Here is a 7,157-nt window from a genome sequence, read left to right as displayed (position 1 = left end):
TGTTTGTTTTGGCAGCGAAAACGTTTTGTAATTTCCAACGACGAGGTCCGCCACTCCTCGCCCCTAACGACACCATATACCTTAACTGGTTTGGGAATTACAGAACTACAACAAGCAAAATTTAGGCTGCCCAGGTTTTTCTTTGTTTCGCAGTTCTGGTAGACTAATTAAGCTGTTTACCTCCAAGTCTCCAACAAAAGCCGACTAGGTTGTAGAACGCCTAAAGTAACAAAAAGGTGGCTGGGGAAAGCTCCAGCTAACTTGTTCATACCAAGGTGTGATGCAAAACAAAATAACACAAAAAGGCAGGCTCGACAAAAGGAAAATATGCAAGACAGACTTCAGTGTGCTACAAACAACAATTTTCCTAAAATAATTGCTAGCAGATGACACAATGAGATAACAAAACGGCATTCATCTTAATGGAAGGTTGCGAGCATGCGCAGCCTGATCTTGACATCAGCCCTCACAAAACTTTTTGCCAGCCTTTCTTGAAGCACCTGAAATTAGAATGTAGCAAAAACCAAGTTCATGTAAAACAGCCTTAAACTGAAGAAAAAGATGAAATCTGAATAATGCTATATGAACACAAGCATGTAGAACACAAGGATGTAATTTAGAACTCCTCTGAAAATACAATATTTTCTTGTTAAATTTGAATCAAAGAATAACAAGTATAAACTTAGTCACTTACATGAAACAAAAGTATGTAGAGAGGCAAAGATAAAGAATGCAAAGCCAACAAAATAAATATTTAATACTTCTGGACAGAGAGAAGTCTTTTCAGATTCCCCTAGCCTCTCCCTATGGGGCAGGGTCTACTGATATCCATCAACAAATGTGCTGACAAAAAACTGGTTAACGAGAAAAATGATAAGAACTGAATAAAGATAATAAAACACATCCGATACTGATGAAGAATGAAAAGAAGAATTAATGATGACTGAAGAATTCCTAGAATGAAAACTAACTGAAGGACTGAACATGCATACTCAATCTCAGCTGCGAGATAATGCTAGATGATAAGTACTATATATAAAGGGTGGTCGCCTACAAAGAGCTGTCAATTTTGCAGACTGAGGAACGAAAGGCTGATGAAATATTAATAAAAATGAAAGACGAAGGGGGCAAAAAAACTGAGGAACGTGTTGCACGGCGTATTACGGCTGACCACAACATGTACCATTGATGTTTTGAGGTGATTTGATAAAGATGCGAAGAGGGACTGACTCTTGACATCCTTGTTAGAGTCTTCGTAGCCGACTGGGCATGCCGGCATGGGATCTGTCAAGAAAAATAAATAAATAATGGACATGTATAGTCAATGTCAGCTACTACTATTCTTTGCCTTGATATTCTATAACTGAAAGTCTAAGCACCCATAGATAAGTTAACTATCTGGACTGATACTGGATCCTAAGGTAAATAGATGAGTAAGCTCAGTTAGATACTTGCTAGGAAAGACCTGAAAGATAGATACACACAAAGGATGTCAGAGAAACAAAAGAAAAATACCATAAAAGACTGAAAGACCTCCTTCCTAGGAAAAAAATAAAAATAAAGCAGTAAAATATAATGAAATTGAAGATTAAAATACTATAGGACTGAACATTGAACAAGAACTAACTTATTAATTATAGAACCTGAAGGGTGTAGGCTTTGATGGTGTTAGGACTGAGCGATGCATACTAAATGAACACCGAACATTCACAACAATGTTGACTGAAGAAAGAAGAATGAGGAGCTGGAAGGTACAGTAAAGAATGCATAAGCCTTGTAGTAGAAAGCAAAAAAATATGAAGGATTGAATTAAAGAATCAAAACATTATAGTTTAGTTTGGTCATAGACAAAACTGGTAGTTTAGCTACGTCATAGGAAAGCTGAAGTAGAAAGGAATGAAAACCTGAACATGATGGAGAACTAACTATGACTTAACATTCACTGAAGTCAGTTGTAATTGGTTAGTTTACTCAAACTGAAAAAAATGATTGTAGCTCACAAACTGAAGAATGAACAAACTTATTAGAGCCTTATATCAAACTGACTGAACGGAAGGTCGAACGCACAGCCCTTATCTCCGAGTGATAAGCAGAATAGGTAAGACTAAACAAATACTCCGTTCGTCCCGACTTGATGTATATCCATTTCCGCGACAAGTAATTCAGGGCGGAGGGAGTACTGAGAATGACATAGGCAAATGAGGCCAAATTCTTATTAAAGCCTTCTCTACCATTGAATTCGGCCTTTGAGGTCAAACCAGCGGCTTCTATGAGGAAGGCGGCGCAAAGGAGGCTTGAGGGCTTGTTAAGGAAGACGGCTAGGGTCACTGAAGGGGGGGGGGGGGGGGGGAATGGAAGTCGTTTTCTTGTCTCCCCTTCGCCTGGGGTGCTTGTGGTTGGGGGCGGGGGGGGGGGGGGGGGGGGTGCTAGGATTGAGGGACAAATAAAAAAGACAACAACTGGAAACAGGTCCCTAGACTGGCGGAAATGAGGAAACGCCCCAACACTGAATAAAGTCTTGTTCTGGTCATTTACCTCTTCAGTCAAGAAAGAAAGATAGAAGAATAAATAATGAAGAGAAGTAGAAAAAAAGACTGAATAATGAGAAAAAGAATAAAGAAAATGAACTAAAATGAAGAATTACATGGAAAAAATAGAACGGGCGGACAGACTAAATGAAAAACTAAATGCACAACCCTTATCTCTTAATAATAACCAATATAGGTAAGAATAAACAATTACTGAGAATGACATAGGGAAAAGACGTACTGAAGAAGAAAAGTGGACTGAAGACTGGGGGACAAAATTAAATAATGAAAGACATCAATTCTAAAACTGACATGAAAAATATGTATATACAAAACTGATGAAATAGACTTGGGTGACCAACAGACACAGAAAAGATTGATGAATATATAAAAAGAGAAGAGGGAAATAGATAGTGGGAATGAAAACTACACGGCTAGAATTTAATATGCCTAAGCACTTGAAACGATAAATAACTCACCTGCAGCTCCGAAGATGATTTTAATTGCATAGAACAGTATGCCAAGATTTTGAAGTACTTTTTTTCATGAATAGTGCGTACCTTTTCATTGATAGGAAGAGAGGGTACAAAAGAGATGTGGGGGGGGGGGGGGGGGGGGGGGTGCAAACTCAATGTCTTGTGCGCAAGAGGAAAGATAGAGTTGCAGATCATTCGTGATGGGTTGCTCAGCCCGAGTACAAGATTAGGACCCTATGCTAGTAACGTGCTGAGTCCGTGCGCACCCGCCCTAGCCCAGGATCTAGCCTCGTCCGCGTAGACGCGAAAAGCCGCAAGATGGAGGGATTCTCGCCATCGAAAACGTATCCATTGCGCTGCCTCCAAATGAACCAAGCCATGAGAAGAGCCAACGTGGCTAGACCCTTGCAGTGGTCAGTGGGTGATCTAGAGATTGCTGACGTGCACCACAGAAGGAATTCCTCATTGCCAGAAGTTGGGGGTTGGTAGCGCGCACCCAGGCTAACACATTGTGCCAAATTTTCCGAGAGAAGGGGCAGCCCATGATGATATGCTGCATAGTCTCCATATTGGAGGTGGGTCAGACCTCCATTAGCCACAAGATGGGGGCAAATCCCCCTAATGTGGTTGGCCCGCTTGGCCAACTCTAGGATCGAAGCTAGAGCATCGACCACAAGATTGAATAGAAATGGGGAGATCGGATCGCCTTGTCGTACTCCCTGGCTAGTCATGAAGTAAGGCCCGATCTCCCCATTTATGTTAACAGCCGTGCGTCCACTCGTAACCAGCTGCATGACCCGGGCTACCCAGTGGGGGTCGAAGCCACGCTTTAGCAACACCTCCCGAAGGAAGGACCAATGAACAGTCGTATGCTTTATGGAAGTCAATCTTGAAGAACACCGCGCAAAGGTGCTTGCTCTTGACTTCATGGATGACCTTGTGGAGAACGAGGATCCCATCTAGAATATACCGGCCTTTCGTGAAGGCCGACTGGTTCGGGTGATGGATCCGGGGGGCGATTAAGGCCGCCCTAGTGGCGTACCCTTTGGCCAAAATCCGAAATAGCACATTGAGGACTGTGATAGGACGGAACTGCCGAATGTCATCGGCTCCCGGTACCTTTGGGATCAAGGAGATGATCCCGTAGTGAGCTGGGAAACGTCCAATGTTCCCCTAGAAAACTCGAGGAACAGGTCAAGGATGATTTCTTTGACCATCGGCCAGAATGCCTGGAAGAAGCGGACAGGCAAGCCGTCAGGGCCTGGGGCCGAAGCCGGGTTCATGGCTTTGACAAAAGTCTCCACGAAAACTAAAGAAATAGAGACTAAAGAGACTGAGGACAGAGATTAGTGACCAAACAACACTGAGGGACTGAAGAAAGAGAGAAGTCAGCATCACTTCTAAACTGACATGAAAATGATGTATATACAGAACTGACGATATAGACTTGAGCGACGAACTAATATAGAAAAGATTGATTAATATATACAAAGAGACGAGAGTGAAATAAATAATGGGAATGAGAATGACACGCCTAGAACTTAATATGCCTAAACACTTGAAACGAAAAATAACTAACCTGCAGCTCTGAAGATTTTACTTGCATAGAACAGTATGCCAAGATTTGGAAGTACTAGAAGGTCAGTTCCTAACTGCCCAAATGTAGCATAATTATTGTTTAGAAGATGTAGTAATCCTGGTACAGAATTGACCATAAAGATGAAAGTGGATACAGAAATTACTGTTAGTGGAGTTCTGTACTTCTTTTGATTTAGCTATTAAAAATGGATTGTAGCCTATATATAGATGTTTGCTGATGCTACTTCTCTCTGCACAGCGTCAATAAAAAGTTCAATACTAAACTTGATGATGTTACTTCAAGAATGACCTAAATATACACATTGGTCCAATGTTAGACAAAAATATACCAGCCTGAAAAATAGTCCAGAAGGTTTTCCATGTCAATAAGTGGAAAAATGAGTGATAGTGCTTCCATTTATATATTTTACTACTGTTAGATATCTTTCCTCGAATCCCCTCAAAACGTGCGGAGAAGCTTCGAAATCATCCATCAAGTTCATCGTTGCCGGGAGACAGACATGTCATATATAGACTTCACTCAGAGTGATGGATAGACCAGAAATCAACGATGCGGAAGTTGAGCATATACACACCAGCCATCTTGGAGATTCTGGAATGAAGGATAGACCAGAAATCAACGATGTAAAAGGCAAGGTTCCTACAAGGAATTGATACCAGAGATTTGTATCAGAAATGGGTGTCAGAAATTAACACTCTCGCAAAAAAGACTGAATTAACTGCAAACTGGATCCAGATGAAGTAAAGTTACACACTGGTGAACCCACAGTTCTCAACTCCCTCCAATCATGAAGCTACCTTGCATGAAATTAAGATAACAGCGGCACACCTTACTGATAGAAAAATAGATTAAATCGGGTGTGGAGACTAACACCCTTACCCTACCAGCAGCTCGACCTCTGAAATTCGGGTCAGTTTTTGGGAAGAAAACCCGACAGCCCAGCGCACAGAATCCCGCAGAGAAAAACACGAGACGTCGAGGCACAACAAAGCTTGGTGCGTGCCACCAAATCTACCGGACAAAAAATTGACTGTGCACACCTATTGAAAAACAGCTTAGCTGTCGTTTGGGAGAACTGTTATGTTAAGCTGAGATCAACATTACCAATGTTAAGTTGAAATACATGCATGCCTCTACCTGGCTATTGATCCAACATGCATTGTGCAAGTTATGGTGCTAAGCACATAAAAGTTGAGTGTTATAGTTACATTATTTCAAGTTCAGCTGAGTAACATTACCAATGGGACACAAATGATGTTCTGCTTCTGCCTGTAACCTGTCCCATTTTGCTTGTCTTTTGAGCTACTGGATATGTACAATCTGGACTGAAAGTCCTTCTGCATGCCTGACTAACTCCTGCCTTGTGTTGCACAGAGTCGGTGGATCAGAGTCATTGTCAGATGATCACCCTTGTCGTCAGAGGTCGAAGCGGTTGCGATTTCTGTCGCGTGGACTTGGTGCGTGCAGTTGCAGATTTGGTCGCCTTACCTACAAGAAGGCATGGTTTTAATATACAGTTTGCTCACTTGGTGTAACATGGCTCGCCTCGCCTACTTGTCAGGGCTGCTCATGGCTCATGGCTCTGTGTAAACTATGTTGATGTTCATTTGCTGCTCCATGTCGTCTGGATCCAGGTTTCAGTTGGTGTAATATGAAACGTGTGGGCGTGGCTGTTCCCTACGGAAACTTAGAGCGTGACGCTGGAATTTAAACAACAGTTTGGGATACATTGTTTGTAAGATGGTACAGTTTTCAGAAGCTTTTTTTGGCTGTGATAGTGAGAGGATTGTTGGCACTAGTGTGACAGGGCTCCGCTAGGGCCTACCTGGTTATCACTGTTGTGTCTTTGGCCAATGGTATATGCAGGATTATTATTAGGACGCATCTAGTGGGCGGCCGGCCGCCCACTAGTGCGATGGAGCGGCCGGCTTGAAAAGGTAAGTACCTGTCCCCCGCGGTCCCGCGCTCCAGAAAAGGAAAGTGAGCACCAACCCAGGCGATCGAGTGGCTGCTCGCGATACGCGCAAACAGAACGAGAAGAAAAGTCCTCCCCCACGTGGCCAGCTGTACCTACCCAGCCCTCCCATGCCCGCTCGCCCCCACGCCACCATGGTTCCTTCTTCCTCTCCACGAAAGAAGGGATCCAAGGCCCTTCTTCCTCCTCCTACATAGCAGCCATTGCAGCCCCAAAGTAGAAGAAGAACTTGCTTCAGAAAAGATCTAAGGGCAGGGTGGTCAGATCCATACCAGGCAACAACATCAGGGCAGGTAATTTCCCTCCATCTGCCCCTCTTCACTTCCCCCCCTTCTTCTACTGCAACCCCCTGTAGAAGCTGCTTCCCCCTTCCTCCATGGATCTAGCAGAAATCCATGGAGAAGCTGCTTCAAAAAGAGGTGGACCTGGCAAATAACCCCTCCAATAACACCACCCTCCCCCCATGAGTGTCATATCTGCAACTGAAAAGTACCACGAATTGTTGTGCAATTAATCATGGATAGAGGCCTACGGTTTCCTGGTTTGTGCAACTAAACACAAGTCATTAGGTTTAGTTG

The 7,157-nt window shown here is 43.1% G+C and overlaps 1 protein-coding gene across 1 annotated transcript in view; it reads left to right on the top strand.

Moving 5' to 3' along the window:
* Positions 1-6,381, top strand: part of LOC120969175 (uncharacterized) — an 8,811-nt gene extending 2,430 nt beyond the window's left edge. Inside the window, exon 2 of the mRNA XM_040396278.3 lies at positions 5,979-6,381. The gene's annotated coding sequence lies outside the window, so the exon portion shown is untranslated. The remainder of the gene's footprint in view (positions 1-5,978) is intronic.
* Positions 6,382-7,157: the final 776 nt, after the last annotated feature.

Source organism: Aegilops tauschii, chromosome 7 (assembly GCF_002575655.3).
Source record: "Aegilops tauschii subsp. strangulata cultivar AL8/78 chromosome 7, Aet v6.0, whole genome shotgun sequence".
NCBI lineage: Eukaryota > Viridiplantae > Streptophyta > Magnoliopsida > Poales > Poaceae > Aegilops > Aegilops tauschii.
Note: the sequence above shows the minus strand (reverse complement) of the source record. Positions and strands in the feature narration are given on the sequence as shown.